Source organism: Nansenia antarctica, assembly GCF_963989245.1.
Source record: "Nansenia antarctica genome assembly, chromosome: 4".
Lineage (NCBI taxonomy): Eukaryota > Metazoa > Chordata > Actinopteri > Argentiniformes > Microstomatidae > Nansenia > Nansenia antarctica.
The window spans coordinates 37,374,842-37,401,476 of record NC_137689.1 but is presented as its reverse complement, the minus strand read 5'-3'; positions in this window follow the sequence as shown (position 1 = coordinate 37,401,476).

Genomic DNA, 26,635 nt, shown 5'->3' with positions numbered 1-26,635 from the left:
CCCATGTTCGATCAGGTGCAGAAGGTGGCTGAGCCATGCATCACTTGCTGTTTCTCGTGCAAGGAGGGTCCAAGAGACGGCTCCGAGCTCTTGTGCATTGGCGCGGATGGAAGCCATAAGTGCTGACTGCCGCCGTTGGTGGACCTCATAGCATTGACGGACAGGGGCTGGTTTGGCGTGTAAGACCCACGCTCGTCGTTGGGCCCCCCTACGATGTCACCTGATGGGAAGTCCATAGACAAGAGGCCGAGGTTGAACAGCGACTCGTAGGATAGGTACATGGCCCGGACTGAGCTGCTCACGTACACCATGGAGCGGCAGGACGCCACTCCACCGCTGCTGGAGGCTGCCGAGAGTCTAGCGAAGAATGCGCCTTCGACAGCTATGGGGGAGCGGTTGGCGGCCAACATGCTGAGATGGACGGGACGCAGGTCGTCACGTGAGAATCCGCAGGCAATTAACTCCTCTAGGGACCAAAGGTCCGACTGTGCACCAGTGTCCGCGATGGCGGATACCCTCGCCCCGTTGACCGAGCCACGGTCGCTGGAGCCTGCACTCGGACCGACAGGCATGTCAAGCGAGATAGTGATCAGCGCTCGGGGATGGTCTCTCAGCCTGGCCCTTCTCCATTCGCCCTTGGAGAAAATGTGGTGCTCAAGTCTGATAGGCGTGGGGAAGTGGCGTTGGTGGTGACTCCCACGACGTCGGCCAGGGCGGGCATCAGACTGAACCGACGAAATCTGGGAGATCGGTTCTGACTCTACGGCGGCCTGTTGACTGCTGGTAGACGGCTGCGGTCGCCCCTTGCGTCGGCGGGCCCTATAACAGTCGATACAAAGCTGGTGGGGCGTGGTATTCAATCCGCGAGATCCCTCTGTGAAGACATCAAGGGTCCTCTTACACTCTGGGCACGGGGCTCGTTTCGCCACGTCCGCTGGGCCTGGGGTCGGGGTGGGGCTCGCCTGTGGACTCTTTTTTAAGCGCTGGAATGACGACATGGCCGAAAGGGCGGATGACGGGAGAGCATTGCGGGCCATCTCTTTATTTTCGACGAGTGCAACCACGTCATTCACTGGCATTTTAAGGATGTCTGGCGTCCCTAGTATCTCTCGGCGAATGTCCGAATCAGAGATACCATTGACTAGAACGTTGCGGATGATGTGGTCGGTATAGTCCACATCCTCGCCACACCACACCGTGCCACATATTGTAACATAGGCGCATGTCTCCGCTTTCCCCCGCACTCTGGCAGTGAAGGCGCGGAATGTCTCATCACGCTCCTGGTGTAACTGGAGCAGCTCGGTGCGCAGGACACATGTGGCGACTGGAATGACTGCTAGTGAACGCAAGGCGGCAATTAGGTGTGGCAAAGGTTCGGAAGCGGCGTTGGGGTTGACTTTCAACAGGCTGTCACCAAGTTCAGGCCCAGCGCACTGAAACAACTGGAAAGGGGCCTCGGCGGCTCCTATGCCTGAGCCAGTGCAGAAGACGTCCCAACGACGGATGAACACGTTCCATTCCTCAATTGATACGCCTACGTCGACTTTAGGCCGATCCAGTTTCGGGCCTCGGGGGGTCGGCGCGGCTGTGACAGGCGATGTGCTTTGATGGGCAAATCCATGATTAGTCAACAGGGCAATGGCGAGTGCTTCAGACACGTCTTCAGTTCCGAAAGCGCAGCCAGGGACAGAGCATACAACGACGACCATGGCTTCCTGGCTTCTTCATGAAGAAATACGCTCCTCAATGTCAATGAAGTATTTAATGACAAAGATGAAGAAGCCCTGCAGTGATACAAACAATAGAAGCATGAATTGAGATAAAGTATAAGCAGGGTAAATGTATAATATATAACAAACCAGAAACATTAGAATAACAAACTTACAGGAATTAGGTGGACAGCTTAATAGACGGCCACCGTAACATGAACGTCTGAAACTAATCAAATAATAACATGGCCGACTCCTGACTGAGCCGGACAGCATAACAAACGACATACTGCCACCTAGTGGACGGCGGTATACCCTTCAGTTATGTCTGAAACTACAGGTGTAGTGATAGCAGCGGCATCATTATTTGGTATTTATCCAGTCTGGATGAGATCGCAGTGTTTCTTCGTGACTCATATCAGCGAATGAATGTTTGGGAAGGTGTCAGTCAGGAGGACCCCCGACACCAAAGGATTACACTCGTTGGTGAAACAAGATGGTCCTCAAAGGATGCTGCGCTGAAGAAGATCTTTGGATCATTCGCCAAGCCAGACAGTGGTTTGTATGTGGAGCTAGTTATAACATTGTCCAAGATTGAGGAGAATCTACAGTTTAAACCAGCTGTGCGTGTTAAGGCTCATGCCTACATGGAGTCACTTCTTAAATACGAGACAGTTTTGACTGCACAGGTGTTCCTGCGTATTTTCTCACTAACATCACCATTGTCAAAATACTTACAGACCAGCGCACTGGATCTTGTGGCTGCCCATAGGATGGTAACAAAAACACACGAGCAACTGAAAAACCATGTCAGAGACTTTAACACAGTGAAAGAAGCCACAGACAACTTTGTGAGATGGGCAAACAACAGATTACAAAGTGTGGAATCTGAAATGGAAGTGCAGGATGCGCTGCCACCAAAACGCATCAAGAAAAGAAAAGCAATGCCAGGTGAGTGTGCTGCTGATGCAGAACATGCAGCTACAGACTCATTGATGGCGTATAGAGTACAAGTCCACAATGTAATTCTTGACACAGCCTCTGAGTGTATGCATCGCCGCTTCCTGCAGAATGGGAAACTTTATGCTGATTTAGCATGTCTAGATCCTCGTAATTTTCCAACGATTAAAGCCAATGGACTACCTCCAAATACACTTCAGGACTTAAGTAAATGCCTACTTACATTTGATGAAGATGCAACTGTTGAGAATTTACAGTCTGAGTTGTCAAATCTCACCATGGCAACTGAAAAAGAAATCCTAATGAAGCTGGACTCCGATGACGTGATTGACAGGGTTGCCGAGAAAAGCAAACTACTTCGTAGCCTGCTAACTAACTAAGGTAAGACACATATTATTATACACTCACACTGTGGCTGTGCAGTGCTCTTATTCTGCTTTGGTGAACCTAAATGTAATAATATGCACTGTGGCTGGTGTAATAGTGTACTTGTTAAAAGGCATGACACTTGTGTGGTTAGTAAAACAAACTTGTGATCTCTTTATTCCGTTCTACTCTCCGTGTCCCACTCTAATCCTCTGCTCCGATATGCTACCTAACTTCCGTGCTCTCTTAAAGGGGTATACCCCTATATCAGATATAAACATCACAGCTGGTATAATGTTTAGGCTCTATAACTATATGTTTACATGCCAACTAATTAGCTAATTCATTTCTGTCATTTGAATGAATGAATGGTCTTTATTGTCATTGATATAGTACAGGTACCAAACAACGAAATTTGGGAGGGGGGGCTCCCCTGGTGCTAGGAAAAAAAAAAACTAAAAACAAGAAGGGAAAAGAGCTGGTTTACATAAATAAAGGCTATGTACACTATCCACTATACTATACTATACAAATAAAACACTGTGCTGTACTCTATGCTATGCTATACCTATTCTAACATTTCCTATCTCTGAACCTTATGTACCCGAGGGTTGTCATATTGCACATAGTGTTATTGCACATTCATTTAAAGTGTCGCAGTTTGCAGGTTTGAAAAGTTCACAGTTGTGTTTCAGTATTGCACTTGATTTCAATCTAGTAGCTGCCATCAAATTGTCTAGATTGTCCAGGGCCTAGAACCTAGGTCTTTGCTGTGTTCAGGGCCTGAATGGCCCTGGGGTAGAAGCTGAGCTTCAGTCTGTTTGTCCTTGCGAACATGGTCCTGAACCGCCTGTCCGAGGGCAGCCGAGCAAAGTGTTCGTACCCAGGGTGGGATGGGTCTCTGGAGATCTTGGAGGCCTTCCTGAGGCAGCGTGTGTTGTACAGCTCTTCCAGAGAGGGGAGGGGGGCGCCGGTGATCTTCTGGGCCGATCTCACGACTCTCTGTAGCGCATTCCTCTCTGCGGCTGTGCAGCTGGAGAACCACACGCAGATGCAGTAGGTGAGGATGCTCTCCACTGCGCAGCGGTAGAAGGTCACAATCATCTCCTGTCCGATGTGGTTTTTCCTGAGGACTCTCAGGAAGTAGAGCCGCTGTTGTGCCTTCTTGATGATGGCTGCTGTGTTGATCTTCCAGGACAGGTCATCCTGTATGTGCACCCCCAGGAATCGGAGGGTTGAGACTCTCTCCACGCTCCCTCCATCGACGAGCAGGGGCTGGACCTCAGATTTTTTCCTCCTGAAGTCCACGATGATTTCCTGGGTCTTTGACTGGTTCAGCAGCAGGTTGTTAACCTTGCACAGCTTGCCCAGCTGCTCCACCTCATCCCTGTACGCCGCCTCGTCCCACCCGAGATGCAGCCCACCACGGTGGTGTCGTCTGCAAACGTTACGATGGAGTTGCTGGGGTGGACGGGGGTGAAGTTGTAGGTGTAGAGGTTGTAGAGGATGGGGCTTAGCACGCAGCCCTGGGGGGACCCAGTGCTGAGTCTGAGGGCTGTGGAGGTGTGGGAGCCCACCCGCACCCTCTGGGGGCGGTCAGACAGGAAGTCCTTGATCCATGCACATATAGAGTGTGATAGTCCCAGGTCTAGTAGTTTGGTCACTAGCCTGTCTGGAAGGATGGTGTTGAAGGCAGAGCTGAAGTCCACAAAGAGCAGTCTCGCGTAGCTGTTTCCCCTCTCCCGGTGGGATAGAGTGGAGTGGAGAGTCGTCGTGATGGCGTCCTCTGTGGACCTGTGGCCTCTGTAGGCGAACTGGTATGGATCCAGGTTGGGCGGGAGGCATGTGACTATGTGGGCCCGGACTAGTTTCTCGAAGCATGATGATTGGTGTGAGTGCCACCGGGCGGTAGTCGTTTAGGCAGCTCACCGTGCTTTTCTTCGGGACTGGGATGATAGTTGAGGTTTTCAGGCAGGGTGGGATGGTGGCCTGGGACAGGGACTGGTTGAAGATGTTGGTGAAAACCCCGGCCAGCTGGTCGGCGCAGTCCCTCAGCACCCGTCCCAGGACGCCATCCGGCCCTGAGGCTTTCCTGGGGTCCACCGCCTTCAGCACGCGTCTCACTTCATGCTCTGTGAGGGTGAGGCTGCTGAGAGCTGGAGAGAGTGGTGTTTGTGTTGTGGTTACCTCCGTTCGCCCCTCGTCGAACCGGGCGTAGAAGGAGTTCAGCTTTTCCGCCAGCAGGGGGTCGTCCTCCGCGGCTGTGAGCCTGTTGGCATTTAGAGCTGAGGGGAGCAACAGAGAGACAGACAAAAGGAGAGGAGAGCAACAGAGACAGACAACAGGAGAGGAGAGCAACAGAGAGACAGACAACAGGAGAGGAGAGCAACAGAGAGACAGACAACAGGAGAGGACAGCAACAGAGAGACAGACAACAGGACAGCAACAGAGAGACAGACAACAGGAGAGGAGAGCAACAGGGAGACAGACAACAGGAGAGGAGAGCAACAGAGAGACAGACAACAGGAGAGGACAGCAACAGAGAGACAGACAACAGGACAGCAACAGAGAGACAGACAACAGGACAGCAACAGAGAGACAGACAACAGGGCAGCAACAGAGAGACAGACAACAGGAGAGGAGAGCAACAGAGAGACAGACAAGAGGAGAGGAGAGCAACAGAGAGACAGACAACAGGAGAGGATAGCAACAGAGAGACAGACAACAGGACAGCAACAGAGAGACAGACAACAGGAGAGGACAGCAACAGAGAGACAGACAACAGGACAGCAACAGAGAGACAGACAACAGGAGAGGAGAGCAACAGAGAGACAGACAACAGGAGAGGACATCAACAGAGAGACAGACAACAGGAGAGGACAGCAACAGAGAGACAGACAACAGGAGAGGACAGCAACAGAGAGACAGACAACAGGACAGCAACAGAGAGACAGACAACAGGAGAGGAGAGCAACAGGGAGACAGACAACAGGAGAGGAGAGCAACAGAGAGACAGACAACAGGAGAGGACAGCAACAGAGAGACAGACAACAGGACAGCAACAGAGAGACAGACAACAGGGCAGCAACAGAGAGACAGACAACAGGAGAGGAGAGCAACAGAGAGACAGACAAGAGGAGAGGAGAGCAACAGAGAGACAGACAACAGGAGAGGACAGCAACAGAGAGACAGACAACAGGACAGCAACAGAGAGACAGACAACAGGAGAGGACAGCAACAGAGAGACAGACAACAGGACAGCAACAGAGAGACAGACAACAGGACAGCAACAGAGAGACAGACAACAGGAGAGGAGAGCAACAGAGAGACAGACAACAGGAGAGGAGAGCAACAGAGAGACAGACAACAGGAGAGGACAGCAACAGAGAGACAGACAACAGGAGAGGACAGCAACAGAGAGACAGACAACAGGAGAGGACAGCAACAGAGACAGAACTGAGGTGGGGTGAGCAATAGAGATAGTTCAGGATGATAACAAACAGTTCAGTATGACAGACACAACTAATGTCAAAGAAAAGATGACCAGCAGCTCAAGGCAGTATACTTTACTTTAATTTAATTAATTGATTCATGTTAAAGGAAAAATATTATGAATATAAAAAAATGAATAAATGAATAGTCTGTGGGAGTTGCAACAAAGAGACGACAGACGTAGGTTGGAGTCGAGGATGTTTACTTCTCTCACTTTCTGCTACATGCTAACATACACTCTCAGTGACAACAACAATAACTTCCCCCGGAACCGGAAACCCTTGCCCCTTTAACCCCCACTCTTAAAGGTACAAACCCTTCTTGGTGAATGTCTCTTAATGTGAATCACCACACAGGCCCCCCCAGAATTCACCAACCCAGAAGGTACAAAAAACCAAGATAACCATTAAAAGTCCAACTGAACAGGCAATCCATGAACAGTACTACAGTTAACGTGGCGGGGGGCGGATCAAGCGGCCGAAACGGCTGCGCTTTGCAGGAGGGGGATTAAGGGTGAGAACTGGAACTGGAGCTGGAACTGGAACTGGAGCTGGAGCCCGGGCCATGGAAGGGCCTGGGGCAGGGACAGAGGTTGGGACAGGGACAGAGGTTGGGGCAGGGACAGAGGTTGGGGTAGGGACAGAGGTTGGGGTAGGGGGCCGCCCCCGCCGCGGGGGTAGGGCCAACTGAACTGGCTCGTCAATGTTCAAGTGAGCAGGCTTGAGACGGTCTATAGCGACCCGCTCTGACCTGCCCCCCATGTCCACCACAAAGTGCTTAGCGCCCGCCTCCAGGACACGGAAGGGCCCGTCGTAGGGGGGCCGCAGTGGAGCCCGATGGCTGTCGTGTCGGATGAAAACGTACTTAGCCAATGGCAGGTCCCTGGGGACGTAGGACTGGGGGAGGCAGTGACGTGATGTCGGAATGGGGACGAGGTCATTCACAATGCCCCGGAACACAGTTCTATGAGAGGCGGCCGACCAGGGAGCTGCAGCCTCTGGAAGAAACTCCCCAGGAACCCGCAGTGGCTGGCCATACACCAGCTCGGCGGACGAGGCCTGGAGATCCTCTTTGGGGGCAGAGCGAAGACCGAGCATGACCCACGGGAGGCGGTCCACCCAGCCACTGTCCATCAGGCTGGCCCGAAGAGCGGCCTTCATGTCCCGATGGAACCGCTCACAAAGTCCATTGCCCTGCGGGTGGTACGCCGTAGTGCGGTGGATCTTCACCCCCAGGTGCTCAGCAACCGTAGTCCAGAGCTCCGAGGTCTTGGCCATGGAGAATGTCAGTGGCTTGTGGTCCACGAAGGCGGTGAACTGGCGGCCCTCTAACAGGAATCTAAAGTGTCTGGTGGCCAGGAAAAGACCCAGCAGTTCCCTGTCAAAGGTGCTGTACTTGCGCTCGTTGTCGCGGAGCTGTTTGCTGAAGAAGGCCAGCGGCTGCCAAGCCCCGTTCACCCACTGCTCGCACACCGCCCCCACTGCATAGTCAGAGGCGTCCGTCGTGAGGGCGACCGGGGCCGTGGGAGACGGGTGCGCCAGTAGAGCAGCGTTAGCCAGCGCGTTCTTAGCAGCCCCGAAAGCCTTGTCCATCTCCGGGGACCAGTCCAACACGTCCTTGGGCCCTTTTCCCCGCAGGGTCTCGTACAAGGGTCGCATGAGGTGGGCGGCATGGGGAATAAAACGGTTGTAAAAATTCACCATGCCCAGGAACTCTTGTAGAGACTGTATCGTGCGGGGACGGGGGAAACTGGTGATGGCCTCCACTCTGGCGGGAAGAGGGGCGGCTCCCTGCGGAGCGACATGGTGTCCGAGGAAGGTGATGGATGACTGCCCGAACTGGCACTTGGCTGGGTTTACAATGAGGCCGTGGGCCCTGAGCCGCTCAAACAACTGCCGGAGATGTGTCATGTGCTCCTCCATGGACGCGCTGGCCACCAGAATGTCATCCAGGTAAACAAACATGAATGGCATGTCTCGGAGCACAGAGTCCATCAGGCGCTGAAACGTCTGCGCCGCCCCTTTGAGGCCAAAAGGCATTCGCAAAAACTCAAAAAGTCCAAAGGGTGTGATGACAGCCGTCTTTGGCACATCCTGCGGATGGACCGGCACCTGGTGGTACCCGCGCACCAGGTCCACCTTGGAAAAAATGACGGCCCCCGCCAGGTGGGCAGAGAAGTCCTGTATGTGTGGAACGGGGTACCGGTCGGGGGTTGTGGCGTTATTCAGGCGACGGAAATCGCCGCAGGGGCGCCAACCCCCGTCGGCCTTAGTCACCATATGTAGGGGGGAAGCCCACGGGCTCTTTGAGCGGCGCACGATGCCGAGTCGCTCCATGGTCGAAAACTCCCCTCTGGCGATTGCAAGCTTGGCCGCGTCGAGGCGTCGGGCCCGGGCATAGACTGGGGGGCCCACGGTGGTGATATGGTGCTCTACGCCGTGCTTAGCCACCTCCGCTGAGAACGTGGGTGTAGTGAGGTCAGGGAAACCGGCGAGCAGGCGTTGATATGGATCCCCGGTGGCCAGCGTGTTTGCCAGGCAAAGCGCTCCCGCCCCCCCCAGCGTACAGGGGTACGAAGCAAAAGAGAGGGCATCGATCAGGCGACAGTTCTTAATATCCACCAGCAGGTTAAAAGCACAGAGGAAGTCCGCGCCCAGAAGTGGCGTGGATACAGCAGCCATAACAAAGTCCCAGCCGAAACGGCGCCCGCCAAAACACACTTCCACATACCTGATGCCAAATGTTCGTATGGGTGTGCCATTAGCGGCGTCCATCTGGGGGCCGTGTCCGCCGGCCATGGTGTCCACTGCCTGCGCTGGCAGGATGCTGCGTTGAGCGCCTGAGTCGACCAGCAACCGCCGGCCAGATAAGGAGTCGGCGACGAACAACAGCTTGCAGTCACGGCCGGCGCCCATAGCCGCTAATGAGCGCCGGCCCTGGCGTTTCCCTGTACCCTGAAACTGCATGGCTTGCGACACTGCTTGGCCTTGGACCCAAACCTTGCATGGTAGTAACAGAGCCCGTCGTCGGCTTGGCGGCGGGCCGTCACCGCGGCCGCGGTGTCTGTATAGTCCTCCAGGGGTGGAGGTGGGGTCAAGTGGTCTGGGTGGGGCAGCAGCGCATGGATAAACTGCTGCCGGTTAGCGAGGTACACCCTGTCGGCCTCCGCAGCCAGAGAACGATAATCCTTGGTGGAGGAGAGGGGGGAACTGGCCAGTGCTGTGCGCACAGGCGCCGGGAGCTGCCGCAGGAAAATGTGTGTAAACAAGAACGAGGGATCAGCTGATCCCAGCACAGACAACATTCTCTCCATCAACTCCGACGGTTTGCCGTCGCCGAGGCCATTGAGTGACAGCAGGCGGTCTGCTTTCTCTAATTCTGACAGCTCATAAAGTTTCAGCAGGAATGTCTTCAATGCACCGTACATGCCGACAGCCGGTGGATCCTCTAACAGCATCATCGCGCGTGCCGTTGTCGAAGCATCTAACGCAGACACCACATGGAAATATTTAGTCCCATCCTGCGTTATCCCTCTCAGCCGGAATTGGGCTTCTATGTGATGAAACCACGGCCGTGGGTTCTGCTGCCAAAAGTCGGGCAGCTTGACGGTTGCAGCGTATATGTTAGCATAGTCCGGTGCGGGCGCTGTGGGCAACGCGGCGGCGTTACCGGCGTTCTCGTTGACAGACATCTCGTTCGCTTTCGTCAGGGTCACCAATGTGGGAGTTGCAACAAAGAGACGACAGACGTAGGTTGGAGTCGAGGATGTTTACTTCTCTCACTTTCTGCTACATGCTAACATACACTCTCAGTGACAACAACAATAACTTCCCCCGGAACCGGAAACCCTTGCCCCTTTAACCCCCACTCTTAAAGGTACAAACCCTTCTTGGTGAATGTCTCTTAATGTGAATCACCACAAGTCTTTCTTTAAGGTTTGACATGGCATTCTCTCTCTCTTTTTCTTTCTCTCTCTCTCTGCTGAGAGACCACTTGCTATTCAAGTATAGCCTACTCCTAAGTTTTTTCTGTTGTCCTCACAGAACGGCCTTGCTTTTTCTTCATGTGCTTTATGCCAATAACATACTCCATTGGGATACGTGTGTTTCTGGTCATAGGTTCTGGTTGGTGTAGTTGTAGCGTATCATTTTTGGTGTAGGTAGGGGCCCGAACAATGAGTTCAATATAAGATCTAAAGAATTAGACTACTTGTTGTGAGTTTGATTTCAGAATTTAGCACTTGGCATTGTTTCTCATGTTTTGGTCAGGCCTATGTATGCTATTTGTCCTGAATGTGCCTTATAGCATACTACAGGTTATACTATGCTCTCAATAACGTTGTGTGGATTGTTGTCGGCACTCTGAATTCATCAGCGATTGTAGTGTGTCAGTTGCGTGTGCGTGTGTGTGTTACATTTGTGTTCCAAATGTCTACATTCGATTCTAGTCAGTCTGGTTATCACAAGCTTTTTATGTTAACAATCCGTGTTGATGTTGCGTTTGGAAATAGGGCTGTTGTGTCGCAACTGCCAGGGCTGTTTTTTGATCCCAGTCCGCCCCTGTCCCAAACACACCGCCCGGGCAACGAAAGAGTGGCTTCGTAAGAAGCATTTCAAGGTCCTGGAGTGGCCTTGCCAGTCTCCAGATCTCAACCCCATAGAAAATCTTTGGAGGGAGTTGAAAGTCTGTGTTGCCCAGCGACAGCCCCAAAACATCACTGCTCTAGAGGAGATCTGCATGGAGGAATGGGCCAAAATACCAGCAGTGTGTGAAAACCTTGTGAAGACTTACAGAAAACGTTTGACCTCTGTCATTGCCAACAAAGGGTATATAACAAAGTATTGAGATGAACTTTTGTTATTGACCAAATATTTATTTTCCACCATAATTTGCAAATAAATTCTTTAAAAATCAGACAATGTGATTTTCTGGATTGTTTTTCTCATTTTGTCTCTCATGGTTGAAGTGTACCTATGATGAACATTACAGGCCTCTCTCATCTTTTTAAGTTGGAGAACATGCACAATTGGTGGCTAACTAAATACTTTTTTGCCCCACTGTACTGTGCTGTTTAACATTCATTTCAAAAAATGTTTGTGAGCAGTTTTGGGGAAATACGCTCCTTGTTGTTCCTTGGCCTCAAGGTAAACAACATTGATGACCTTGTCCATTTGACAGTGATAATGTTCCCCAATCATGACACAGGACATGTTAACATGTGAATATTTGGGGGAGATTTTTTTAAAAATCTTTCTGCTGGATCACAGTTTAGATTGTTTGTTGTACCAACAAAAGTAGCAATTATTTTAACATATTGTACTTTGGACACAAAACTATTACATCACGTCAGTGCAGTATATTTTGTTAGGGATCTTACTGTAAACACATTTAACAAATGCTTCTATAACCAACCAAAATCAAGTTGGAATTGTGTAGTTTTACACATGGGCAACATTCTGATGCAAGAAAATCACATTGGACAGGTTTCACTCATCGCCAGGTGCATTGTTCCATCCCTCAAAAAGATGATCAGCTACACAAATAACTCTTTACTACTCAATTATTGTCATGTAATGACGCTATAATAACTTTTAGACATTCAGTAATTGCATGTCTAATAATCAGCTTCCTCTCTGGCTGTGTCACACTCTAAAACTCCCCCACAAGTACTCATCCCTCTCTCAGACACAGCCACTTGAGCTCAGCTCACTCAATTGAAAATGAAAAGGTCAAAGTCATTGAGTCAATCGAATGTCTCAATCGCTGATGAAAGTCATTGAGTCACTATGCTCATACATTATATGCGATGTAATAAGGGTTGACTCACTAAGGCATTGATGAATGCAGCGTTATCTGTGCACTGTGAAAACACAGCTGAGTTTGAATCACACAAAGTACTTTTTCGACGCTTGACCTCAGCAACAGTCAAACAATACTCACTCCAATCCTCATTGACTCATCATTGTTGGGGCTTACATCAGAGACACACACACACACACACTCTCTCTATCTCCCAGCCATCTTCACTCTACTCGAGCACCTGTGTGTCTTACCCTTGATAGAACCTCAGTGATGAATAGTGCAGAATGCCTACCTACAACTATCACCCTTTCCACTCTCGCTTCTTAAACCCTTTGACTAGTACACATAGCTAGAAACCTGTTTGTATAGCGTTTAATTTTTTCATAGATCTTGGATGAGTTGAGTTGCCAACGACATGACACCCAATAGCGAATCTCTTCAATGTGAAAAGTTGTTTTTAAAGACATGATAGGGCTGTAGTACAAGAGGAAGCATAAAGAGGAAGGACACAAGACACTGCAGCTTGCAGAGTTTTGCAGTCTATGATTACTGATCCAGTAAACATGTTAAAGCAAAGACCTTTGCTTTACAACATCATTTAAATACGAAGCAAGAGGCAACATTGTCACATTGAATCATAGCAATATCAGTAAGATAGGTCAGTAAGATAGGTCAGGGGTTCAGTAAGATAGGTCAGATAGTTCAGGGGGAATTAACCTGTTCAGTAAAGCCGGGTACACACATAAAGATAATCTGGCCGATTTTCCCCCTTCTGACCAAAGACAGCAAACGCCAGATTATCGGATGGCTCTAAAGATTATCCTACAAGATTATCCGGTGGTGTGAGGTGTGTTAAAAGTCAATTTCTCCCGACAGTCTGCTCGGAAAATGGTCGGGGCTGACAATCGTAAATGTGTTCAATATTTACGACCAAAGATCCTTATGTGTGGGGGCAACTCCCGACAACTCCCAACTAGGGTTGCCAGATGGGCTCTGTTTTTTTTGGTGGAATTAGCGGTTTTAGACTGTTTAGTCTGTTAGGGTGGAAAATGTCAATCCCATCTGGCAACCCTGCTCACGAGTCCGATTGTGACGTGGATGGAATGTGTAGCCAATCAAGAAGCGAGCTGACTTCTTCTTTTCGTTCTTCGGTACTTTATTTGCCCTGTCACACATGGCTGCCTCGTACAGGTCAATCAGGGTACTACGTTAGATCACGCGAGGTTTCTGGCTTGGGGAACGAGACTCTGGCTTGGGGAACGAGATAATCTTTATGTCTGTGGGGTGCTGAAATGGGAATATAGGCGCACACCACACACAATACGATCAAGGCTGTTCAATCCAAGATTTTTTATCTTCATGTGTGGGGTCTGTCTCCGATAAAAAATCTGTTAAGATTGAGAAAATCCTTATGTGTGTACCCGGCTTAAGATAGGTCAGGGGGAATTTGGGATTTATTCCTGTAATACCTCCCTGAGGGGTTTTCCATCTCCGCACTGAAAAGGCAATGTCAAACTGTTGTTCACCCGTGTTATTGACCTGTACTTTGATGAGGTGCTAAATGGCTATGACATATGTATCCAAAAATAGAGAAACTGACAGCGTATATCGTAATTTGGCATACAATCATAAATCAAATTGTTGTGTAATTCAAAGACTATTTCAATCAATGAAGGCATAACCCTGTACAAAGCCTTCAGAGCTCAGTCAGGAATCCTTTTTCTAACCATTGATTATCTGAATAGAAAATGGAAATACAATTAGTATATGGATGGTTCTACTATTTTGAGAGTCCCCTGCCTGGGAGTTATAAACGACCACACAACATACATGTATATAACATAGACAGGACCACACAACATACATGCATGGGCGTCAGCAGCTTTTTGAATGTGGGGGGGACACTTATTTTTCGGGGGGTCTGGGGGTCCCCCCCCCGAATTTTTTTAAATAGTAGATTCAATTTCCTGCATTCTGGTGCGTTTTACACCCAAAATAATCTCCCTCTTTCTTTGTTTTTCCTTGGAGCTGGCATGGTCTGCAATTACTGACTACTATTATGTTTTGGTTTAACTCACAGAGGCCTGACACTGACACGTGGCACTTTTTAGGTACTTTATTAAATATGAAGATTCAAAAAGAATCAAAGAGTGAATTAGAAAAGAATGAGGTAACTTTGAGTCAACAAATTGAATAAAAAGTTATGAGGAAACATAAAATATGTACCTAGGCTACTCAGAGCCTATTACAATCAAACTTAGCCCTCTTCAGTGCATTGCAGAACATACAACTATAACAAACAAAAAAAATCAAAGAGTGAATTAGAGCTGTCTCCACTGCCCCTGCCTGCTGCCCCTGCCTCTGACTCACTCTCATTCTCAACCACCTATATCAGGAGAAATGGGGATGCATTGAGCACTTGTTCATATTGTTTTTCTCTAATAGAACATTTGACATAGAAATACAATCATCAATACAAAAAATACAATCACAAGCATTTTAGAAATAGAAAAATAAATGGAACAGGTGTTTTCTTCTTATTTTTTTTAACCCTAGCTCAAGCAATCAGATGCCAAATTGATTCTTTGGGTGGGTGCAATGGCCAAATTAAATTGTGCAAATGCTCAGGGCAATGAACACGGGCAGGAGATGCAATAATGACAGGACAGGTAAGCACTGTGAGGTGTTTGTCGCCATTCTGTGCTTTTGATGACATTTCGCCTGTGTCTGTTCTGCATTTAAACATGTCTAACCGCACTAGTAATGCCTAACAAAACTGCTAGTGCCATATAGCTGATCTAGCTCGTATTTGGTTGCTAGTAGGCTATGCTAATTCTATTGCTAATACAGAGAATGTCTCATAAGGTGCTAACATTCTTATCAGAAAAGCTGGCTGTGTTTGACCTTGGGAGAACGCAATGTTGCTGTTTGGCCACTCACGGGAAAACTTGGATGACTTTGACTTACTTTTCTCTTCTTAGAATTTTTTTTCCTTATATCCATCTTGGTGGATGATCTAAATATAGTCTTGCCTCAGTCTGAATGTTTTGAATCTGCGTGCGTGTCTGATTCTGCTGCTGCCGTGTTAAAAACAGAAGTAAAACGCGGAGTGGACTTCTGGATATGGGCAATCCCCTACTCATAAAGTGGAACGGATTTGATTGTGAAGCAATGAAAATAACGCTGACCAGTCATGCAACATATTTTTGATGGCAAATGTGGGGGGGTCCAAACGACCTTGTTTCAAAGGTGGGGGGGACACGTCCCCCCCCAAATATATGGTGGTGACGCCCATGCATACATGTATAGAACATAGACAGGACCACACAACATACATGTATATATAGTGCGGTGGCTTAAGACCATATTTGAAAATAATGGGGACGCGGCGGACAAAAGCACCACATTTTTTCCATGTGCTCTACATCACCATAGCTTTCAATTTTTGGTGGGAGCCACTTCATCAAGATGGCCGATGGCGGCCATCTTGGATTTCCAAGGTGGCTGCCGTGTAAAATCTATAAGTGCAAATATCTCGGCTTCCAAGCCACTTAGAAGGTCAATCTTGGTGTCAAAATATACATTTTCTGGGTCAGGGAATGCATTAAAGCTATTGAGAATATCATTATGTGGAGAGAAAAAAAAAAGTGGACCACTCCACTGACTGTGGCTGGTATCGCATTCTCTGGCACAGCTGACCCCAAAGCATCCCACCTCACTAGGACAAGACATGCCCACCAAGTGAGCGCTCTGGCACTGGGGAAGCTGCAGCAGGATGCCTTCTTGGACATGGTGACTGAGGGACCACGTGATGAGAAGATCAAAGAAGCTTGGAGACAAGATATGATCACCAAGAGTCCAACATTCCAGTACTGGGATACCATCCTCAACTTGGAAATAATGGGTCTGATATTTGTACGTGCCCACAGAGAACAGGATTTCCTCCTCTATGTGGAGTCACTGAAGGCTCTCGTCCCATGGTTCTTCGCCCTTGATCACCAGAACTATGCCAGATGGATTCCTGTCCACATCCGCGACATGGAAAGCTTGCCCACGTCCATTCACAATGAATTTGAAGAACATGGTCACTGGGTTATTTCCAAGACCACAAACAGATTCTCAAGCATACCGATAGACCAGGCTCATGAGCAGAATAATTATCTGGTGAAGGGTTCTGGGGGTGCAGTGGGACTCACCAAGAAGTCTCTGCATTCAAGAAGTGGATGATCGCAGGGCCTGAACAAGCACAACTCCTAAAAGAGTTTGAGCAGGAGTATATTTCAGAAGAAGGCAATAAACAACAACACCATGAAGAAGGAATGTCTACACAGAAGACATTCAAAGAACAAGCACTAGCTCGGGTGCACACCATCACTGGGATGAGCAATCCATTCCTAGATGATACCCCCGAGCTTCTAATGCTGGACACACGAAATATAACTGACGAGTCTGTGGTTAACACAGTCCGCAATGTGGAATCAGTGGGCAGAGATCAGTACAACAAGTACCATGAGAGAGTGATCAGGAACCACACACTCCATTCACGAGCCCATCAAAATAACTCACTGCCTCTCTTCAGATGCCCAACACCCAAGACCAAGACGAAGCAGGCAGGGCAGATCTCAATGTTGAAGGATGATGTTGCACTCTTCTCCCAATTATATATAGCCATGCAACACAGAGAGGGTGACATGAGCACCTTTTTTAAGCACGAAAACCATCCATACCCTCCCTCCCTATCTGACAGAGGGAAACTACGCTTGGGAAAGAAGTCAGATCTGCTAATTGTTCTGACAGAGAAGACACAACAGGAACCTCTAGGTACTTTTTTTTTAATAAACAAGTTGTAATCAGTCAGTGGCATTAAGTAATATCAGTAATAATCAGAAAAAATAGCATATCATTCTCTTCAAGGTCTGTAGAGAGTCCTTATTTACAGTTTGTTTTTCGTTTTTTAACTAACTTTCTTTTTTACCTCCAGGGACTTTTGATGTCAAAGTACTCGACGGTGCTGCTGTTGTGCACTTCCTGTCCACCACCAACATTACCACATTCGACGAATATGCCAGTTATGTCTTTGTTCCCCACATCATGAAGCACTTGGAGACCTCTGCAAGAGTTGATGTGGTCTGGGATACTTACATCACCAGCAGCATAAAAGAGTCAACAAGGGAGAAGCGAGGCAAAGGGATACGACGGGAGGTGGCTGGTCAGAACAACTTGCTGCCAGGGAATTGGCCAGATTTCCTGCGTGACCCTATGAACAAGCAGGAACTCTTCACCTTCCTCTCCAGGAAGATTGCATCCATTGCCTGGCCAGATGGTAAGCAGGTCTTCATTACATCTGGCACCAGAGTGGTCGGCACAGACACCAGCCACTTCATACTGCCATGTAACCATGAAGAGGCCGACACCAGGATACTGATTCATCTGCTTGATGCCCTGGAGCATCGCTCTTCTACCTGCTTGGTACGCACTGTGGATACAGATGTTGTCGTTATCCTCATCGGCAAGTTCCATGCCCTGCTCACCAAGTATCCAGCTGCAGACATCTGGGTCGCTTTTGGCACTGGCAAGAACTATAGATATCTTCATATCAATAACATCTGCCATACTCTGGGCAAAGGTAAGTCCACAGCACTTCCAGTCTTCCACTGTTTCACAGGCTGTGACACAACCTCAGCATTCTGTGGGAAGGGGAAGAAGTCAGCATGGGAGGCTTGGAAGTCCTACCCCAAGGTCACTCAGGCTTTCAACTACATGGCAGCGAATCCGCACACTCCCGTGACCATAGATGCCCAGCAATTTCAACTTCTGGAGCGCTACACAATTGTCCTTTACGACAAGACGAGTGATGTGGAATCTATTAATGAAGCACGGAGAGAGTTGTTCTGCCAGAAGAACAGAACGATGGAACACATTCCACCAACACAAGATTCCCTTCTGCAGCACTTGAAGCGAGTTGCCTACCAGTCTGGGATCTGGGCAACATCTGAACTGGCTCAGCAGCCGACACCCAGTCCAGAAGGATGTGGATGGACATTGGATAGAGACAGCCAGGTCTGGCTTCCTGTTTGGAGCATTCTACCAATGGCTTTCGAAAGCCTGCACTGAACTGGTCAAATGTGGCTGTAAAAGCGCAAGTGGCTGTGGTGCAAAGTGCTCATGCAAGAAAGCACACTGGAAATGCACAGATTTTTGCAGTTGTACATGTGACCGATAATTTTATGATATAAAATGCTTTGTTATGTTAAAAAGTGAAGCACATAAAGTTCAATTCAATTAATGCACGTTGTCCATTTTTCAATATACATGCCATTGAAAACATACATATTAATATATGTCCAGCTGCTTAGGAACCGAGTTGAAAATTATGGATACATTGCCAGAATGAACATATTTATTTGATCTCGGCACAAATAATCATCTAGTGATATTCTCAATAGCTTTAATGCATTCCTTGACCCAGAAAATGTATATTTTGACACCAAGATTGACCTTCTATGTGGCTTGGAAGCCGAGATATTTGCACTTATAGATTTTACATGGCGGCCACCTTGGAAATCATGAAGTGGCTGCCACCAAAAATTGAAAGCTATGGTGATGCAGAGCACATGGAAAAAATGTGGTGCTTTTGTCCGGCGTGTCCCCATCATTTTGCTAAGCTGCCGCACTAATAACATAGACACACAACATACATGCAGTGGTGTGCCGTCAGGGCCAGCAAGGCCTTCTCTGCTGGCCTAAACATCATCAGAATATACATTTTATTTTAATATATTTTTTCCACAAATATGTATTAATGATTCCCCATAGTCTATTCTCTTCATTTCATAGCTTTCCTCTTGGTTGCGCTGCTTCCAGTCTCCGATTGAGATTTGGAGGGCTGGCCTTTATGTTAGAGCTTTTATCCAATCAAAATGTGTTGCTAAGGGGCTCCAAAATCTGCCTGCCTTCACGTTTAACGGTGCCGCGAATTCGACCTGTAACTTAACGTTGGAACGAGAAAACCTGTGGCGTTCCTAGTAAACCTACGTAGATGCGAGCAAAAGCAACAACGGCGCCTGCTGGAAGGCTAAATGATGTCAGCACCCAGCACGTCTTTTGATTGGATACGCACTATTGATACGCACTATTGATACGCACTATTGATATTCACTATTGAGATGCGTATATGCCGGTAGATGTGAAACTGTTGAAAGTGCGCAGGGAAACGGAGCATCACAACGAAAGCTTTCGTTGACTGATCGATAATACTGATCGATTGTGTCCTGTTTTTGGGTAAACAATAACTTTCATTTAGGGGACACGATGAAAGCACAAACAGAGGAAACTACGTTGAGCTTCTTGCTTTTCTGGCTGAAAACAACCCAGATTTACATTACCACCTGTCCACAAACAAAGTGTTTACTGGGACGTCAGGCAAAATACAAAACGACCTGATTTTTGCTATTGCTTAAGTGATGGGAGAAGAGATCAAAATGGAGATTAAAAAGGCACCCTTTGTCGCTATTATGGTGGACGAGACGACAGACGTGGGTAATGTAGCGATCTTAAAGATGTTAGTTTAACACTCTTCATTGTAAATGCGGATTTATTGATTAAAAATGCTTCGGAAATATTAATATAACTCTGTTGTACTTGTCTGACTATGTTAAGGTGATGCAACGCCCGGTTATACTGTGTTTCTGTCTAGTTTCTAGAGCCATGGCGTCATAACGATGGTATTAAGAGGTAGAATAATTCAGGTAGGAATGTGTCGGACATCACTGAAGGCCTAGGTGTGAAATGCACCGCCCGCCACTGCATACATGTATATAACATAGACACAGGGCTGCCAAGTTTCACCAAAAGTTTGGAGTGAGATTTTTTGGCGGTGGAGCGACCCAAAACTGTGCACGTTTTGGCAGCGGCGGCCCCTCTCTCCCACCCAATTATTTGTGCTAGTTTCCTGCAATTTTACATGTTGTTCATAATAAACCAGCACAAGAAATGAAAATAATAAATAATAACATTTTATAACCCAGGTTTTTCCTGGGTCAGAATGAGGGCTTGGTGCGCGCCCAAATTTTTTGGGAGGGACCCCCAATTGTTGTATTTGTATTGTAAATTGTAATTATTAATAATTATTATTATTATTAATGTACCTGGTTATGTTACAGTAGAGAAACAAAAAACAGTTACCAAAACTGAGTATTTACTAGCTAAGATTGGCAAAAGATTGGCGTGGTGCAACCGAAATTAGTAAACAACTAGTTTGAAACTAACTAGTAACAACTAGGGGTTTAGTAACTACTAAATGCCTGCATTTAGTAATGACTTACGCCATATTGGTGCAACCCAGTCCAGTAGGCTACCAGATACGATGTTGTAATGTATGCACATATTTTGCTACCACGGTTGCCAGATGGAATTGACAATGTCCAGCCCAACCGGTCTAAAAGCTGCCGAATCCACCCGTCCAGTGTGACCAAAAGTAGCCCAATCTGGCAACCCTGCTTGCTACGTTCTTGCAGCTCGCGTGAACACAGGTTCTTCCATCAGCGCTCGCCTGCCGCTTCGATTGCAGACTCAAGTTAACGCGCGTGCAGAAAGACGAAACTCATGTCCTGTAGCTTTCTTTCAAGGAATTTCAAAAATAAAAGTCCCATAAAAATAAAAAATAAAAATAAAAGTTTGTTATTTCGTGTCCCTTGATTGTCTCCCTGTTAATCATCCATCATCAAGTCCACCAGTGTTCCTGTCCTGTCAACCAATCACCTGTCTACCTGTTCCCTATATATGTGGCTGTTTGTTACTTGTGTAGGTTAGAGGGAAGAGGGGTGAGGTTATGTTTGTTTCATTCTATTCTGGGTAATTCTGGGTAATTCTGTTTCATTCTGTTTTGTTAGTATATTAGTTGGTTGCTACATTTGTCTGTCTAGTGTTTGTTTGGGTTACCTATGGTCCCCGGTTGCCTTATCTTGGGAGAGGGCTAGGTAAGATACCCTGGGGTTTACACCACATCACGTAGGTAACTGGTTGTCTATAAACACTAGGTAAGAACGAGGATGTCACTCATCCTTGTTAGCAGTTCTGTACATAGGTAGATAGGCTAGCTTAGAGGTGTAGGGAAGCATAGGGCTGTGGTTTTATTGTGACACCGTTCGCAGCCTTCTCCCTCCCTTCCTACCCTCTGTTTATTTTCCCCGGTTTAGTTTTTGTATTATCCTTACCCCCCCTGTTTCATGTTTATTTGTATGTCCATGGATGTCCATGTTTTCACCTTATTATTATTATTAGTTGGCAATAAATCCTTTTCTTTAAAAGGTACACCTTGTTGTCGGTCTGGCAGTATTTGAGCACCACACACTCACGGTCAGTTGCTTCACCAGTGCTTGTACACAGGCTATGTTGCAGTCCTCCCTCCTCCCTAGTCTTACATCTGAGGGAGGATGTAACACATGTATATAACATAGACACAACATACATGTATATAACATAGACACAACATACGTGTATATAACATAGACACACAACATACATGTATATAACATAGACACAACATACATGTATATAACAGACACAACATACATGTATATAACAGACACAACATACATGTATATAACATAGACACACAACATACATGTATGTAACATAGACACACAACATACATGTATATAACAGACACAACATACATGTATATAACATAGACACAACATACATGTATGTAACATAGACACACAACATACATGTATGTAACATAGACACAACATACGTGTATATAACATAGACACACAACATACATGTATATAACATAGACACAACATACATGTATATAACAGACACAACATACATGTATATAACAGACACAACATACATGTATATAACATAGACACACAACATACATGTATGTAACATAGACACACAACATACATGTATATAACAGACACAACATACATGTATATAACAGACACAACATACATGTATATAACATAGACACACAACATACATGTATGTAACATAGACACACAACATACATGTATGTAACATAGACACAACATACATGTATGTAACATAGACACAACATACATGTATATAACATAGACACACAACATACATGTATATAAAATAGACACACAACATACATGTATATAACATAGACACACAACATACATGTATATAACAGACACAACATACATGTATGTAACATAGACACAACATACATGTATGTAACATAGACACACAACATACATGTATATAACATAGACACACAACATACATGTATATAACAGACACAACATACATGTATATAACATAGACACAACATACATGTATATAACAGACACAACATACATGTATATAACATAGACACAACATACATGTATATAACATAGACACACAACATACATGTATATAACATAGACACAACATACATGTATATAATATAGACACACAACATACATGTATGTACATAGACAGGACCATACATCACTCCATACATCACTCAACCCTTGACAGTTACAGATGAGCTGATGCAAAGCAGGTGCAGGCTGGGAGTTGTAGTGGGACCAACACACAAAACACAAGAGCCACACTCTCTCAGTACCCACCAACAGTACCAGCAACAATATAATAATAATAATAATAATAATAATAATAATAATAATAATAATAATAATACATTAGACTTATATAGCGCTTCTCTAGACACTCAAAGACGCTTTACAAACTGAAAAGATTGAGTAGTAATAATGAAAAGAAAAAAAAGAAATGATAGGGGTCTAATTAATGTTTAGATGACTAAATCTAAATCTAAGTGTCTTTGTAGGACAATCTACTCTGTATACTGCAATTACACCTAGATTTCGGGCAGAGAAGCGGCGAACAAGCAACGCCAGCGTCCTCTGTCAACGGGCATTTTTTAAAAAGCTAAAATTTGTATCAGAAATGGTTATAATTGTTGTAATAATAATAACAACAACAATAATCCAGAGAAGTACAAGACTGAGCACTTAAAGGGGCCTCCATATTAATGTGTAACATGTGATTGTCTGGGGTCAATGCGTGTGTGTGTGTGTGTGTGTGTGTGTAGACATCTGCAACCTGGCTGGCACTGACTGGTGTCCCGCCTGAGCTCAGTCGCTCCATTCACAGCATGTTGACGTATCACAACTCCTCTCCATAATTTCAGCCATACAAAGACATCACTGCATTCTGAACAGCTGCGTTGCTTTACAATCATCGCAGAGACAAACGGTATAAACATAAATTAATATTAATGTGTATCATTTAGCATTAGCCTATTGTTGCCAACATCCCGTTGGGGAGTCCCATTAACTAAATTCACACATGGGGCCCCGGCGCTGCCTCCGTGGTCCAGCAGCAACACAGGTGAATCCCCTGTTCCCTCTGAGACCAGCCTTTCATACCGACGCCAGAGAACAGCTTGCCAGTCTTACAGAAACAGCTTGCCAGTCTTACAGAAACAGCTTGCAGATGGCTTCTTTTTTTACTTTGTTTGCGTTATCCCACCATATTAGTTCTACTGTATCAGGAAGTGAGACAAAGCTCTCACATTGGGTCTGGGATTGTTAGGGACTCTCCATTTTTGTATTCACTTGTGTTTTTATATTACTAGTGGAAAGTACCTTGAAATAAGGTTGTCAGTTATTGAGCAAATGTGCGGTGTTCCTTGCCTGCCTCAAATAAACTTCTGTAGAATATATATTATCTGAAACAGATAATATATACCAAATTGCAAAGTTTAATGTTGATGGTTTTGTGGTGTCATTATGAATTAATATATATTCTAGATAAACTGAACCGGTTGCAACATGCATTACACACACATAATGATATAGCACTGTAGAAAAGTATCTTGTATTGTGCACCTCAATCCAAAGCATTGTTATTTAGAGCTTCATGAATTCAAAACAGATGTTTATGAATTCTTCCAAGTTCCTTGCTCATGATGTTCTCAATGAAGCTTGATTACAGAGTAGCCTTACAAAAACATGTTTGATACCATTCCTCTTTCTATCCATTCCTCTTTCTACTCAGCAAATATGTTCAAGTCAAGACTAATTTTTATTGTTTTATTGTTTTTAGTCCTTTTATCTTCTCTTTTTAACTTTACCATATCTTGTATTGCATTGTATTGTGTGCATTCATTGTGCATCTTGTTTATTTCCTGCATGTTATCTGTTCTACAACTGTGAAGCACTTTGGTTCAGCCACCGCTGTATGTAAACGTGCTATACAAATAAAGCTGACTTGACTTGACTCATTATAGGCCCTCCAGTGTCTTTATGATACATCATAAAATGTTATGACCGTTTTTTTTCAACGAATGGAAAATGGTTAGGATCTTGATAAGTTGATATAAGACAAGCAAGTCATAGATGCTTATAACACTTATAATGTACAATGAATACATTATAATTGAGTACAGTGTTATGCATTATAGTGCTCAAAGTAAAGCTGTACCGAATATTCTCTTCTAGAACCGGGCCAGTGTCATAGAGAGCTCCAATGTGAACATCAGCACTTTGTGATTGTCAAGTGTCATGACGAGGGCACGGTTATTCTCGATTTGACCGTGAAAAATGATCTGGACTGACTGTGCTACGGTTTTGTTCCATGAATCTCGACTTACAGGGAAAACAAAAGACATTTCAAGAAGACTGAGAGACATCGGTAGATACAACACTCGCCCTGGGTGGAAACACAACCCCTTATCTATGGCCTGTTCATCAAAAAACAATCCCCTATCACGAGCAAGGGAGGAAATCAACGGCACTTATCTGTTTGTTTGAGACAGGATATCAGACCGAGCTGATAATATTGTCTTTATCAATATGCTCCCTGTCTTCCTTCACTTCCTTCACCATGCCCTGAGCCGATTGGGCGACTGTGGAGGTGAGAGGTCAACAACAGCCCACCCCAGACATAGGCAGATTGAGTGAGAGATATGTGTTGTGTTGATATCACATTGATGCATGGCTTGTCACCACTGAGAGGGTTATCATGCATGAGGTTACACTGACCAAGGGATGGACCTTGGTGTCTTGTCGGAAGGAAGAGTCTATACCCCTCGTTCAGCCTCTCTCCCACCTGCCTTTTCTATCATTCTCCCGCTCCCTTCAATTAGCTAATCCTTTTCTTTCTATCTCCCCTCCCTGCCTGCCCTATCCCTCCCTCATTTTCTCTCTCTCTCTCTATCTCTCTCTCTCACCCTCCCTTCCAGCTCTATAGAGTATAGCCTCATTTGAGCTTAAATTCATCCATGCATTCTCCCTTGCCAAAATTGCATCAAAACAGTAACCGTACACATATATGGCATACATGAGTATGGCTCTCTTCCCCTCTCTGCCTCTGTTGCTTCTTATCCCCTTCTCTCTCTCTCTCTCTCTCTCTCTCTCTCTCTCTCTCTCTCTCTCTCCCTCTCCCTCTAATGCTGTTGAATTATGGAGAGGCTGCATGCTGTAGTACTGCTGTCACTCAGCCAGTGAGAAGCAGAGGCCTGCAGTGAATACATACGTGTGTGTGTGTGTGTGTGTGTGTGTGTGTGTGTGTGTGTGTGTGTGCGTGCGTGCGTGCGTGCGTGCGTGCGTGCGTGGTGTGTGTGTGTGTGTGTGTGTGTGTGTGTGCGTGTGTGGTGTATGTGCGTGCGTATGTGTGTGGTGTGGTGCTGTGCCCTCGAGGCTAATCTCCACCATGCTGCTGCTGAGACACACCACACACACACACACACACACACACACACACACACACACACACACACACACACACACACACACACACAGACATGCAATCAGCAGTAACACCAGCTCTGGCCCCCTGTGATATCTGAGTCTGTGTAGGCTGTGTTTGTTGGAGTGGACTATGTCAGAGTTAGAAAAATAAAAACACATACAATATTATTATAGTAGCGTTATGCTGTATGAAACAATTTCTAGGTGTGGTGCCAGACAGCTAACAGCTAATTTAACAGTTTCATGGATACGCATACAATATGTTACACGTGCACACACACACACACAGAAAGGGAGAAGGAAAGGAGATACAGGGCGAATATGCAGTTGCATCCTGTATACAGTATATTTGGCTAGCCTATATTTCTGTATACAGTATCTTTGGCTAGCCTATCTTCCTGTATACAGTATCTTTGGCTAGCCTATCTTTCTGTATACAGTATCTTTGGCTAGCCTCTCTTCCTGTATACAGTATCTTCGGCTAGCCTTTGAGGCCTCCTATTGTGAAAATAAACTCAGGGAGTGAGCTCATCTTGTTCCCTGTCTTTAAACTGACAGAATGGTCAGAAT